At 37.6% G+C, this 15,903-nt stretch overlaps 1 protein-coding gene across 1 annotated transcript in view; it reads right to left on the bottom strand.

Moving 5' to 3' along the window:
* Plekhf2 (pleckstrin homology domain containing, family F (with FYVE domain) member 2) overlaps nt 1–15,878 on the bottom strand; it is a 20,327-nt gene extending 4,449 nt beyond the window's left edge. Inside the window, exon 1 of the mRNA XM_005381827.2 lies at nt 15,801–15,878. The gene's annotated coding sequence lies outside the window, so the exon portion shown is untranslated. The remainder of the gene's footprint in view (nt 1–15,800) is intronic.
* Nucleotides 15,879–15,903: the final 25 nt, after the last annotated feature.

Raw genomic sequence — 15,903 nt, 5'->3', positions numbered from 1 at the left:
AAAGAAACAGTTTGAGAAAAGACCTATTTAAAGGTTAAAAGCAGTACGGTATAAATTCCAGTCTTTAGCTTTACAAACTGGTGGCACTGTAACTCTTCTTGGCTCTTTGCTTTTATTATAAAAATACTTTTTCAAACTATGTGTGTTTGGGGGTGGGGATGGGGATCAAACCCAGGGCCTTGTGCATAACAAGGCAAGAGCTCTACCACTGAGGAACATTCCCAACCCTTTGAATTTATTTTTAAAGCCAGGGCCTTGCTATATGGCCCAAGCTGTCCTCAAATGTGCAATCCTTCTACCTCAGCCTCCCAAGCAGCTGGGATCACAGGCATGCACCACTGCACATGGCTTGTAAAACATACTATCATTCCTACTACCCCTGAATTCTCTCCTCCAGTGTTGGGTCCTTGTAAAGCTCTCTCGTCTTCCACAAGATGGGTTCTGTCAGGCCTGAAAGTTGTTCTCAAGAATAACTCATAGTTCCAAACTTGGAAGGTTTCTCTAATTAGTGTGAATCTACCAGTCAATTAAAAGTTTACCATTCTAACTAAAAGCGTATTACATAAGAGAAAATAAAAACCAATAAGCATAAAAAACTAGTTCAACCCTCTAATTAAAGAAATGACGTTAAAACACTACAATAGTTTTCATTTACAAGACTAATTAAAATTTTAAAATTTCTTAAGATGTAGTACTCAGAATATAAAACAGGTACCTCTGTACACTACAGAATATATACACACTCACGAATCTAGATATATACATGAAGATATATACAAAGATATTCATTCAGTATAGCAGTATTTATAACAGAAAAAAACTGGAAAAGCTCATGTATTCATCAAGAGGAATTAGGTAAAAAATATATCCTTAATCAGTTATACTGCGAATGAGACAGATATAAGAATATCGATATGGGGAAATGCTCAAGGCATTCATGGGGGAAAAGAGGTAACCCCATTTTTGTTTCAAATATATACCGTATTTTATCAAATCTAATATGCTATAGGTTTCAATACATCTTCATTCTATGTGTCATCAATAAAAGAAAAAAATGCTGCCAATCAAATGAAAGCATAGTTTTGATTGTAAAAATCCCAATTTCAGAAATATAAATTATAAAAGGTCTATCTTTAGACTTACTGAAATATACTATAAAGGCATAATTACAGATACTCATAAATGTGTACGCATATAAAAAATAAAACTAGAAAACTATGCAGTACACATCAACAGTCTGGGAAGCACACTTTTCCATACCTTATACTCACTCAAAAATGTTTTTTAGGTACTGAAAACATCTAAGTACAGAAAAAATAGTAATATACAATATAGGTAAAGTTTCTGCCCTTCAAGGTTTTCGTTCTAGCTGAGACAAGGAAACAGGAGACAAAATGAAGAACCAGGTAGTAACTAATGCCACTTTAAAAAGTGATTTTAAATACATCAACTGGGAACCACTCCAATCAACCACATGATCAGGAAAGGCCTTTCTTGAGAGCTTGTCTGGAGGTTCTAACAGGGGAGCGCAGCCACTCTATACCCTTGACAGAGGATCAGTTCTCCTCTATCAGGAGCAGACATCTTCTTTGACCAATCACAGCTTCAGGAGGGATGGAAATGGAGCGTTGAGGAAGTAAGGGAATATGCGCCTAGCTGGCCATATCAACCAGCAACCCCAGGGATCAATGGGGTGACACATGTCAAAGTCAAACTGCCCTCACATCCAGCAAAGGCCTTTCCAACACCGCACCTTTTTCTGCTGATAAGGAGATACTGGATAGGTAAACAAAAGTTATGGACGAGGAAACTATTCCAGGCAAAAGGAACAACCACAAAGACCCTAAAGCAAGATAAGTTTGTATTTTTAAAGAACTGTTTATTATCCCCAACTGAATCAACTATTGATTCTACCCACTTGGATATCCAGTTATTAACTCTTCTATGATGCAAAAGGATTTCCTGCTATGGCTACTACTGGAATACCATAAATGTATAGTCTTTCCACATTTATTATATTCTGATTTTAAATGTCTCAAACTCCTGTGAAATGACTGAAGAAGTTTTTATTATTCTCCAAAGAACCATCAAATAATATTAGCTATAATGTGACCTGAAGGAAAAACTAAGGCACAAAGACAGGTTAATGGTAAAAACAGTGTAGAATTAACACAGAGAATCCAAGGAATGTGCCAAACACTCTGCATTCATTGCCTCATTTCCTATTCAGAGCAACCTTATAATACATGCAGAATTAGCTCTATTTTATGGATGAGTAGGCAGCCATAAAGAGGTTAAGTAATTTGGCCAAGGCTGTCATAGTCAAACAGGGCTCCAATCTGATTTGTACTGTTAACAATGTATTATGGTACACTACACTGTTCCTTAAAACTCCACTGACTCTATAAGAACTCTGGAAAAGCTATTACTAACCTCTGGACCTTCACTGTATATCCTAAAAATACTGAAAGAGGACACAGGAATACTAACGAGCAAATCATCTAATGCGTTATGTCGTGATTTGTATAGCTGGTCTCCTTATAATGTTTTTCTGCTCAAATTTTGCAATATCCTAATGCCGAATCTTTGTTCATAAATCCCCGTTTAAGAATGATGCAATTTAAGAGACATTTGAGGTATTATTAATTAATATTTGGCTAAAGCAAATACTTTTCTAAGTTTGACCATGCCCACATAAATACACTTTATACTGTAAGGCACAAATTCATTTTTAAAAATGATACAGTTTATTATCCTTACTTACTTTAATGACAGTGGCAGCCCACTTGGTTGATTTTACTAATGAGTTGTGACCAATAAAGTATTTGAAAACAGTGGGCACACAGAACCTAAGGCCTGTGGCTTTAAGATCCCTTTCCAATATCCTTCGTTCTGAAGTATTTTCTGTATGTGTCTGACATGAAAAGCACTTAAGTACAGGACTGTGGAAAAGTACACAAGCCTTCTACATACAAACATGGAAAAGGAAGGAGGAGGAGGGAGAGACAGACAAGACGGGGGAGCTAAGCAGGAGGACATTATCAAATTGGAAATCAAAATGCCACTATTTTGTTTGCTTATTGGTTGGCAGTACTGGTTATTGAGTCCAGGGCATTCACACTGAGCTACATCCTCAGCCCTTTTTCATAATTTTTATTTTTTATGAATTTTTAGACAGTCTTGCTGAAAAGTTATTAAATTGCCCAGGCTGGGCTTGAATTTATGACCTTCTGGCCTAAACTTCCCCGGGGATTTGAGATTACAGGTATGCTCCAGGAAGCCTGGCTCAAAATACTTTAACCTAGTTTACTGCATGGTACCTCAAAGCAACATTCTTTGGTAAAGTAGACTGAGTACTACCCTTTGACTCAAGGTCTAAGCAGAGCAAGTCTTTCTCCTCAAAGCTCAATCCCAATTTACTACCAGCACATCAGGTGCCCTAAGCAGTAAGAATTCTCAGAATTTTGGTCTTTTTTTTTTCTGGCACTGGAAACAGATCCCAGAGACACCACCACTGAGCCACATCTCTGGCCCTTTTAAATTTCATTTTGGGACAAGGTCTTGGCCTGGAAATACCAATCTTTCTCCCTCAGTTCATGAAATAGATGGGTTTACAGGCATTTGCCATCACACTGGGATTCAAAGACTTTTCAGAGGAGTAGAATGCGAGATTACTAAACCTCACCAAGGATTTAGTCCCCCTTCTCCAAGCTTTTCTCTTCTCTCTTTTTAACTTGTTTTGTTTTTTGCAGTACTGGGGATGGAACACAGGGCCTTGCCCATATTAGGCAAGCACTCTACAGCTGAGCAACACCCCAGCCCCCTTTGCATATTTTACTCTTAGAGGGGCAAGGAAAGAGGAAGCAGAACTGCAAAAATATGGCCCAATTTGAGCACTGTCTGCATTTATTGGGAAGGAATATCAGAAAATGAAGGAAAAGCCTAAAAAAAACATGTTTCCATCCCTTGCAGGGATGACTTCTTTAGGACAAATTCCAAGTAAAATTACTAGGTTACAAGGAACAAAATGTTTACGACTTTTGCTCCCAGGCCGGGTGTGGTGGCACACGCCTGTAACCCCAGCACTCAGGAGGCTGAGGCAGGATTGTTGTGAGTTCGAGGCCAGCCTGGGCTACAAAGTGAGCTCAAGGCCAGCCTGAACTGCACAGCAAGACACTGTCTCAAAAAGACCAAAAAAAAAGAAAAAAGAAAAAAGACTCCTGCTACCTTTTACAAAATTTCCACTGTGGAAGGTAACACTACTTCAAGCAGCACAACTACTGTCCATCTTTACAGTTTTCCATGTTCCCAGACAGGGTGATCAGCTCTCTTTCCAGGGGACCATATCATCTTTTTTTTTTTTCTTTTTGTTTTTTTCATATCTTCTTTTATTACCCAATAATTTTGTAGTTGTCTTCTCACAAGAGGCTACCTTTCTTTTCTCTTTTTAAAAATAAAGTGGTTACATTTCTTTACAAGTAATTTCTCAGGAACTGTATCCTTTTTGTTACCATTTTAAATCCAATCTTTTGAAACTGTTTTCTAATTAGTTAATACTGTTGACAGAAAAACTGTACTTGTGTTTTTTCACATCCAGCTACCTCCGAGAACTATATTTAAAGTTTTCCAATTGATATTCTTTGTCTTTCTTTACCTTCTTTTCCAGCAAATAGTGTCCAGCAGCCTTAAATTCATGGTGAAAACGTAAGAACTATGGCAAAACCCTATCTTTTATAAAGTCACCTTTTACAGATCAATTTAAAATAAGCAAAGGTGTCAAGTTATCTCTACAACTGCGGACAAGAACAACTGTATTTAAATTGTTCATGCTTCTCCAAGTCTTTTTTAATTTTATGTTAAAAAGAACAAAAACGAAATGACACAGAATTTCAAAACAAGACAGGAATCAACAATGGCGGTTGCATTACTTATTGTTATCTTCAAAGTAGTTGCTCAGATTTCCATCCAAGCCTTTTGATAAATCTTGTTTTTAAAGTAGTACGTTCTTCAGTGGGGTGTCTACCACCTGTTAAAAATGTAATACTAGAAGACACAAAAACTTTTTAAAAAGACAAAGGATTCTATTTACAACAGACAAGAGACTCAACTGTCATAGACTACTACGTCCCAGTTCTTCCAACTGAAAATCAATACTTGTCCTTGTGAGTTAAAACAAAAACTCATCTAATTTCTTACACACACCCATGATATCTAACGTTAGTAAGTTTCAGTATTCAACTGTGCATTATAGTGGAAAAACCAATGAATGATGAACCAAAGGACTTGGATTCTAATCCTGTCTCAGACACCAGGTGACTTCATACAAATTACTGCTCTTAAAAAAAAAGAAGGAAAAAAAACAAAACAAAACAGAAGCAGCAGCCACCAACCCCGCTCCCCGCCTTGAATAAAATAAATTCTGTAGAAGTCTATCTTTAAAAAGATGACTTTTTGATAGCAAACAGGTCACAGCAAGGCTTATTTGCCTATAAACTAATTTTTACTAACTTGTGATAACACTTTGATTAACATTAATCAAGATTTTAAAATGTGTTACTTCTGAATTGAGACTTTACAGAAAATGTAAAGGGAGAGGGAAAGACCAACAGGGAACTGAAATAAAAAGATTAAAAAAAAAACAAACCAGCTGAGAAAGATAGAGGTGTAGCTCAATGTAGAATGCCCCTGGGTTCAATCTCCAGCACACCCACTTCACACACACATACCCCGCCCCAGCTGTGCCAATTAGCAGCAAACTACCAGGGGCACCTCTTTCGGGGATAAATATCAGTGCAACTACTCCCCCTCAAAGCATCTTCATCAAACGAAGAAATGTTCTGAGTACCTATCATTTGCCAGGGACAAAACAGCTTTTACTTTTGATAGTTATATAATCTAACAACCAAAATAATATAATCAAATAATCCTAGGTAAAAATCTTAATAAATTAGGATGATACAGCAAAGAAGAAATACTTGAAAATTTAGCAAAATAAAGTTTTTGTAAATTTTACTTATTTCATCAACAATAGACAGTTTTCTCTCCCCTTTCCACTAGAATTTCTGCCATTGTGACAAACCAATGACAGTCTGCACAGCAGAAATAAGTAAAAGGAGTAGGTTCATTTCTTAGGCAAAAATAAAGGATAAATTACTGTATTTTATGTTTAAACTTATTAACTTATTAAAATTATTGAATTGAGAGAAAACAAAACATCAAACTTTTGAGTCACATATAGAAAGAAGCTATAATTACTTTTTAAAATCTCTGCAAGGCACCAAATACGCCCTTACTGAAACAGTATTTTACAGTCTCAGGAAGAAAGAAAAGAAAAAATTAGCCACATGTGGTGCCACAAGCCTGTAATTTCACCAGTCAGAAGGCCGAGGCAGGAGGATCCAAAGTTGAAGATTAGCCTGGCCTACAACAGTGAGATTCTGTCTCAAAATATAAAAAGAGAAAACACATTTATTCAGTACCTACACATAGCCACATTTTACTCTTTCATTTAATAATCTCAATTTTGTTAAATGAAATTATATTCATTTTACAAAAAAGTAATTTGTCATAAAGTAGTTAAGCAATTTTCCTATGACTTCATACCTCGTCTTTATTTTATTTTATTTTTTGTCTTTTTGAGACAGGGTCTCACTATGCCATTCAGGCTGGCCTTGAGCTCACTTTGTAGCCCAGGCTGGTCTCGAAACTCACAATGATCCTCCTGCCTCAGCCTCCCAAGTGCTGGGATTACAAGCATGCACCACCACGCCCAGCTTTCTCTTTTTAAAGATATGTTCTTGTCATTGTACCTTGCTACCTTCAGAAAAATTCCAGAAATAGTTCATCCACGTGAATCTTTATTATGTACTTGGGAAAAGCAACTGGTGAATTAAGAAAAAATTGTAAACATATAGTAATAAGAATAAACTGTTCAAAATGACTCTTCAAATACTAAAAGAAAGCAAAGAGTAAAACTATGACTATTTTAGGGTAATCAGTAAAGGCAGTTTCAAGTAGGTTAAGTTTGATAGAACCATCACGGTATACAAAAACTAAATCATAGTTGACAATTTTAGAATATTTGGAAAACCAGTACAACTACACTGAGGAGCTTTTAAAAATCTTTAGAACCACAGAACAGTAGAGAATATGGACCCAGTTTTGGACAGGTTCTTTAAGTGCTATTCAAGTCATCTCTTACATGAAGTAAGATTAACATTTTTGAAACTATAGCTATGACCATATAACTCTCTATTTAAAAAAATCAGACAACCAGGCTCAGAAAATTAAATCCAAAATCCTTAACCTGATTTCAAAGCCTTTCACAGTGAAGCCCTCGCTTGTTGCAATTGATTCTCCAGTTCTATCTCTGTTCTTGGTTAAACAAACTAGCTCACTAGTATATGCTCTGGGCTTCCTTCCTACCCGTGAGCTCAACATGTTCTCCCTCTCTTGCTTCTCTATTTGCTGCAAATTCATCCATCCCTTAAGATGCACTCTGTTTAACAAACTCACAGCCAGATACTATTTGATTTTTAAATCCTCACACCATTTTACTTGTATCACTTTATGGTATTTATAGTTTATTATGCTCATAAAGATTTGGGTATCTACTTATTCGCAAAAGATTTGGAGGTTCCTGAAAACAAAAAATTATATTCTACAACTTTGTATTTCAAACAGCACCTACAAAACTACACATGGCATCAGTGCACACTGAGCTGAATATGATCAGCAGTTAGAAATGACAGCAGCTTCAAGAATGTGGAGTGTGCCGAAAATGTAAGACTTCACTACAAATTTGTTAATTTTCACAAAAATATATGAACTATACTGTACACAGCAACTGTTTCACTAGATCCACAGATTTTTAAATCACAAGCAAATGTTGCAGTTCACTTAACTATATATGTCCTTTGTGTGTGTGTGATAAGGTCTCACTACATATTTCAGGCTGGCCTTTAACTCACTACATAGTCCAAGCTAGCCTCAGACTTGCTGTCATCCTCCTGTCTCAGCCTCCCAGGTGCTGGGATTACAGGCATCAAACCCGGCATTCATTTAACTATGATATCTAATTATGAATTCTTAAGTATTGAGCATGGCAAAGCCTTTTTTTTTTTTAAAGAAAAAAAGTTCAAATCTCATGATAAAAGACTTTTTTCTCTCTCTAAAGACACAGCTGTTTGGTTAGTAAAAAAAAAAATGAGTGCATCATCAAGAAATTCAGATTTTAAAAACTGCATCATTTGAAAAAGTATTTGTATAGGGGCAGCTGAACAGTGCTAACAGCTGTAATGAAAACACTATACAACATTTGAAAAATGAAGCTCCATTAAAACACTACTGTTGGAATTGGTTATCCCATTACAACCCTAACAAATTTTCTTTAGTATCATTCAAAATAGTTTCAATGTGCTTATTGCACTCAAAGCTTCAGGCTTGATAAGAAAAAAGAATGAACTTGACACCGGAACTAAGATATAGACCACAAATTTTAATATAATGTAAAATGAAGTAAGTGCTATAATAAAAACAACAACAATCTTAGGAAGCAGAAAAGGAAAGAGTAAGGGCATGTAGTATCTGAACATCTCAAAGAGTGAGTGAAACTTTAAAAAACAAAAAATGTTGAGTAAAGGAACAATGCTCTGGAAGTAAAAATGTGCTAAAGCAGGATCCACTTGTAAAGTTACCGCAAAAGTAGAAGAGAAAGTAATGAATAGTCTGAAGCTTGAAACAGAACTAGAATAAGGTCAAATATAAATTTACAGTGACTGACTGGATATAAAGAATAAAGTTAAAATTAATCCCCTGATTTCTAATCTAAGTAATATGGCAGCAAATAAAGCCATTAATAATTTTCAATGAATTCCAAGTACCCAAACATTTACCATATTGACCATTCGTTCTGCGCAAAGCAGTATTAAAGTCTGAAGAAAATCAAAACTAGAAATCTTTGTGAAGAGGAAGACAGCTATATTCAAGTTTACATAGGCAACTACATTTAATTCATGTATTTCTATAGGAAGAGAATGACAGGTGTAATTGACAAGGAAACAAGAAAGGGCTTTGGTACCCCTGTAAGAGGCTATGAACTAAAGAATATGATTAACTCAAATCAGCACACTCTGGGTCTAAAATAGCAGAGGACAAACTAAAACAACTATTTAATTTTTTTAAAAAAAAGTGATGAAAGTCCCAGGCCAAAAGAGTTGAACTGCAGTTGAGTTGTGATGTAATTTTAAACTAAGTGAAACATCTAAGACCAAATCTTAAGGAACTACAAATACAAGAGCCTTAAGCAAAAGGAGCAGAGTTACACTATTTGGCATAGGTCATGAGTAGATGACAATACACAATTTATTATCAAGAGAGACCAGGATGGAGGTGGCAAGGCCAGGAGAAGGTATACTGGTAGAATAAAAGTATGATAAGATAACAAACTGCAAAATAAACATGAGATTGAAGAGTTTAGATTTTTTTTTTTTTTTTTTTATAAGATAACAAACTGCAAAATAAACATGAGATTGAAGAGTTTAGATTTTTTTTTTTTTTTTTTTTGGTTTTTCTCCGGTACCGGGAACCGAACTCTTGACCTTGCGCTTGCCAGGCAGGCGCTTTGCCGGTGAGCTAAATCCCCAGCCCCCAAGAGTTTAGATTTTATTGTATGGGACAACAGAAGATAAAAGTTTTTAAACAGGAAACTATTAACCAACACACAGAAGCAGTACACAGGATGGACTGGACAGAATATAAGGAAGCAGCATGATGGCAAGGAGATCAGCCAAAAGTATTACAACAGTTTCCAAAAGAAAGAAAACAAAAGCCTGAAACACAATAATTGGCAGCAGAAATGAAAAGGGGAAGATGGAAGAAAGATCACTCAGGAACAGCAGATAGGATTTATGAACCAAATATGGGGATGAAATAAAACTGAAGTGTGAGACAACTTCAGAAGTTTTAGGTGTAGGCCAGGGATGTAGTTTAGTGGTACAGCACCTGCCGGGCAAGCACAAGGCCCTGGGTTCAATTCCCAGTACCAAACCAGTGGATGGATACTAGCTTTGTTTGAGGAGAAGAAATCATTTTGAGATATACTTCTCTTAAAGTGCTTCCCTAGTGAGTTCAAGGCCAACCTGAACTATAGGGTGAGACCCTGTCTCAAGAAACAAACAAAAAAGAAGACAATATGCCAAGGCAAGTAGAGTGTTCCAGGACAGAGAGATTTGGTATCATGTATGTAGAGATGTTAGTCTGTGGAAGACAGGAGAGGGCAGAGGACTACACCTGGGGGTCAAATGTAGTATAAAACATTGGAGAACCAAAGAAAACAAGAACAACAGTAAAGAGCAAAACCAATCTTTTCAATGTGCTTTCACGTTTTACAATTCTCAGAGACTAAATAATCTGCCACAAGGTTACAATAAGCCATGGACAAACATGTAATATTTAAGGACTAATGGTAATATATGACAAAATATTTTAGAAAGCTTTACCTTTGGCACTGTAATTTTTATCCATGCAAACTTATCTTGGAGAAATAAATGAGGGGAAAGGAAAGGATGCTACATATAAATGAAATGCTTTCTCTCTGGCATTAACTCTAGTAGTTAAAAACAAAAATCTGAATTTCAGTCATCAAGGAATACTTAAATATATTATGAAAAAGTCAACTATTATAAAGGAAAACATTTTACTATATAAATATTTTAAACTTCAATGTGAGGGAGGAATATTAAAAGTTAAAGAAAAATATTTGTAAAATATGGCAAAGGGTCAATGCCTCCTCTCTGTCTCTCTCTCTCTCTCTCTCACACACACACACACACACACAGAGGATTGAACACAGGGCCTATGCAATGACCTACAACCCCAGCAAATTTTTAATTTTTTTTATCTTGGGACAGAGTCATAATAAATTGCCCCAGTTAGGCTCAAACACACTCCTGCCTCAGCCTCTCAGAGGGCTGGGATTACAGGTGTGCACCACCACATCCAGCTCAATCTTAATATATATGAGTTCCTACAACTCCATAAGAAAAAGAAAAACATATGTTAAGATGCAAATGGCAATTTCAAAACTAGTAAACAGAAAATGCTGGCTCTCAGTCATAATTAAGGAAATAGAAATTTAAAATAATATATTATTCACCTCCTTAAAATGTAGGTGAAAACGGGTACTCATCTTCTTGACATTATTTACACAACATTTCTATTTCCAACAACATATACAAAACTATTAGATCAGGATACAAAGCTGTTCATATGAAATTCACTGCAGCTCTTAAAAGCCAAAAACAACCTAAATATTTAACAACAGGAGGCTAATTAAATATATCATGGCATATCCATGGATTTTCAGGCAGCTTTTAAAAGAACACAGATTCGTATTTAATGTGGAAAGCTATTAAAACATTTTTATTAAATAAAGGTTTCTAAACAACACATATAGTATAAACCTGTTTGTTTTCAAAAAGACTAGCGTGTTACATATCAGAAGGTTAGTACTGGCTATTTACAATGAACACATCTCTCACAGCCAAAGAAAAAAGCTTTTAAATTTAAGTACAGCGGGGGATGATGGTACACAGCTATAATTCCAGCACTCAGGAAGCTGAGGCAGGAGGATTGCTGTGAGTTCAAAGCCAGCTTGGGCTACATAGTGAGTTCAAAGCCACCATGAACTACATAGTGAGACCCTGTCTCAAAAAAAACAAAAGACTAACAAAAAAAGGAACAAAGGTAAACAACGTGTAGAAAGAAGTGTAAAAAGTAAAATACACTACATGTAAAATTAACAAAAATATGACTACAGAATACAAAATCCTTTTTGACCGAGATGAAACAAATGCAAAGAATTAAAGACAGTTCTGGGGCTGGGGATTTAGCTCAGCGGCAAAAGCGCCTGCCTGGCAAGCGCAAGGTCGTGAGTTCGGTTCCTGGTACCGGGAGAAAAACCAAAAAAACAAAACAAAACAAAAGACAGTTCCACTTCCAAATGTAGGAGGAAAAAAAGATTGAAGATGATGCAAAGAAAACAGAAAATTCACATCACATAATCTCAAACATTGCTGAAGGAAGCAAGGTTGTCTGTTAGTCCCTGAGGAGAATGAAAAGGCAAAGGAGAACGTAAGGTAACTTGCTGATGAGAAAATGAATGGAAAAAGAGCTAATACACAAATATCAGGAAAAACAAATAGGTAACAGTCACTACAGCACACAGTTCTGGGAGGTGTGGGCTACAGACAGAAGTAGAAAAAGCAGTAATATTTACAGGTTAAGAATTCATCAGTTGGGGCTGGGGATTTAGCTCAGCGGCACAGTACCTGCCTGGCAAGCGGGAGGTCGTGAGTTCGATTCCTGGTACCAGAAAAAAGTGGAAAAAAAAAGGAAAAAAGAATTAATCAGCTATATCCATCAAAGGTCAAGGAAAGGAGGGAAGAGTCCCAGCACTTTAAGAAGCTGAGACAGAAAGATCACAAGTTTGAGCCCAAGTTGGGCAATTTAGCAAGACACCATCTCAAAATGAATAAAAAGGGCTGGGGATATAGGTCAGTGCTAACACCCTGAACTGACTCCCCAGTATAGCACCAAAAAAAAAAAAGAGAGAGAGAAGAGAATACATGTAGCACTAGTACAGTTAGAATATGAACTAGAGAGATCAAGGTTGAAAAGAAGGCCTGGGAGGGACCAGAGATGAAAGGACAAAGAACTGTTTCACCAGGTATCATGGAAAAGAGAAACAGCAAGGGAGCCTTTATCACTGTCTGGCCACAGGAGTTAAGACTTGAGGCAGTAGAGTGGTTCTGAATGTCGAGGTTAAGTTATACATGCAGGTTGTGGATACACAGAAGAGGTGAAGCTCACTGGAGTTAGTGAACCCTAGATTCAATGGTCTTTCTGGCCGGAAATAAATGTAACTGTTATTTAATCTCTACATACTTCACTTTCTTCACTTGCAAATACATCCTTTACAGGAATCTAGCTGACACTTAACCTCTACATTTTACTCAACCACAAAATGAACAAAATAAAAAGGGGGAGTTAAATCAAAGGTTCTTCACCCTGCCCTGCACACTAAATTCATGAGTGCTAAAGAAAAAAAGGCTAAACTACCTATGCTCTGACCCAAAAAATTCTAATTTATTTGTTCCAGGGTACACTGTAGGCAGCCATGGTTTTTAGAAGCTCCTCAGGAAATTCTAATGCCCTGCCAAGGTTGAGAACTGAACTAAGTACTTTGTTTGTTTGCTTTGTTTTTCTTCTGGTATCAGGAACCGAACTCATGACCTTGCGCTTGCAATCCCCAGCCCTGAACTAGGTATTTTAAGGGTGCTTCCTTTTTATTTGTCTTTTTGAGGCAGGGTCTTGCTATGCAGTTCAGGCTGGCCTTTAGCTCACTTTTGTAGCTCAGGCTGGTCTGGAACTCACAAGGATCCTCCTGCCTCAGCCTCCCAAGTGCTGGGATTATAGGCGTGCACCATCATGCCCAGCTTGTTTCCCTTCTAGAATTTAAAATTCTGTGATTCTTCACACCCTGTTCATTTGTTAAAATAATACTATCAAGCGTCAGGCACTTCCACAAACATCTTAGCAAATCTTCACAACCTCATGACACAAATACTTCTGTGTCTGTTTCACAAATCTTTCCAATGAAGCTCGGAGAAGTTAAGCTCAAGAATTAAAAGCCAGCAAGGGGCAGAAGCCAGGGTTTTCAGTTTATTTGTTGCAGTCCACCCTATACACACTTGCTTTCTCTTCTTAGTACACTCAAAGCAACTATCTGAATGCCTTTCATTTTCTCCCTAGGACCTTCCCATATCACGCACACTGGCATATGGTTTACAGACTGACTAGGAGAAACTTACTCTGGGTGAGGGCTGGAAATTAATCCCAAATTCTACAATTCACAGAATTGCAAAAAAATTTAACCTGGAGAGATCTTGCAATTTAAATTAGCACCTAGGAAATCACACCTATTTAAGTATTTTTTTATCCAGTTAATCAGCATGCACAGAGCTATTAAGCAGGCAGCTCAAGTACAAAGCCAGTTCTCAATCGATAGAAAAGCAACTTCTATATGCCTTCCATTAAGCAAAACATTCTAAAAATTGTAGGACAGTTCTGGAAAAGAAAAAAAAAAAAAAAAAGCTAGGACAATAATGAGATTTGTACTATAAAGTGCCTAAACATATAAAAATGACCTTAAAAATTTTCAAGCATTAATATTTCCATCAAAGTGGAAAGTTCCAATCATTTAAAAACTACAATAATCCTTTCGGAGATCAGCTGTTCATTCAGTCATAATACTTCAGTTTATTGATCTACTCGGAAATTTCAAAAATATTCCAGTTCTGTACACTCAGGCCAAAATTCATTGAGTTATCAAGGTAAATTCTTGGTGGGGATTTATCGGTGGACTTATGGGAGTCCATGGCATGTAACATGGAAAAAGACTACAGAGAGGAGATTCAACAACTGTACCTATGGAATTTATAAGAAATTCATGAAACACATTTACAAGAAACAAACATATGTGTGCTCATCTATTCCAATCTTTCCTGAGCATCTGCTGTGTTCTCAGCTTCCTAGGGATGAGCAGGCAATTCAGACCCCAATGTGATGCCTGCCGTCAATCAAGGAGGTGTTACTACAGATTCACGCAATGCTTTCAGTGAATCCATTACTGAGGACAGAAAGAGAGTGAAGAGGAAGACCAGGGTGGAAATATTTTAACCAGTATAGATAAAAGTACTTTTAAGGAGAAAAACTTTTAACACAAAAACCCTTCTAAATCAGCTCTCTAGGAAACAAGTATACTTAACAATTAAATTCAAACCGAAAAGAGCAGTGTTAAGATCAAATAAGGAGAACAGAGACAGCTCCACCGGAATGAGTTAGAAACACACTTCTGCTACAGGGACAACGAGAACGCTTTAGAGTCACAAGAACTCGAGTTAAACACCAGCTTAGCTGCTAAATCTGTGAAATGAAGTCAATTCATCTCTAAGTAACTCCTGGTTAACAAAAATAAATATGTCGAAGGCAACTAAATTAAAAATGGGATTTTTAAGAGCTAAGGAAATTGGTAATCAGATCTAAGCAGGTGTATTTTTACCTATTATGGAGTAGAAAGCGAAGTTCTCCAAGTCTTGGTTTTGGGTTTACCGTATCTGTGGTTGCAAACCTTTTTTCAGCACACTTAACAGACTTTTAAGGTTAAGGTGGCTTTATTCAAAAAATAATAATTTATATTCATTTACTTGGGTAATTCATGCTGAAATCTTATTTTAGTCAGTACACCACTTTTCTTTTTTGAGGCGATTACATGTGCTTTCCAAATAAGTAACTTAACGCCATTCACCTTCCAGGGCTGTCACGATCCGAAGCGATTAAAAATAGAAGCCTTTGTTAATACTGAATTAACCTGAGGACCCCGCGGGCGACGGGAGCGGAGTTAAAGGGAAACGCTCGGCTCAGGGCAGCCGCGCGCCTGGGAGGAACCAGAGGGGGAAACTGCGGAACGCCAGGCTCACGCTGCCTTCCTCTTAAGGGGATGCGTGCCCGCGAGCCGCGGTCAACGTCCGCACCGGCAGCTTCCCCTACCGAGTCTTCCCGGCAGAGCAACGAGACGGAGCGAGGAGTCCGGGGTCTCGGAGCCCGGCAGCGGCAGCCCCGGCCCGTCCCCGCCGCCCCGCCGGCACGCAGGGCTCCCGGGCTCGCGGCCTCCGATTACACCCCGCGCCGAAAAGCACATTCGCCAAAAGGCGGAAACTTTCAAAAGCCCCCGAGCGCACCGCCAGAGCCGTCGCCCTCCGAGAGGCGCTCCCGCGGGGCCATGATCCCCGCTCACAGCACACGCGCCGTCCAAGTTACGCGCCAGCGTCCCCGCCGACGCCG

This window comes from Chinchilla lanigera, unplaced genomic scaffold (assembly GCF_000276665.1).
Source record: "Chinchilla lanigera isolate Chin_1 unplaced genomic scaffold, ChiLan1.0 scaffold00016, whole genome shotgun sequence".
In the NCBI taxonomy this organism is placed as follows: Eukaryota; Metazoa; Chordata; class Mammalia; order Rodentia; family Chinchillidae; genus Chinchilla; species Chinchilla lanigera.
Note: the sequence above shows the minus strand (reverse complement) of the source record. Positions and strands in the feature narration are given on the sequence as shown.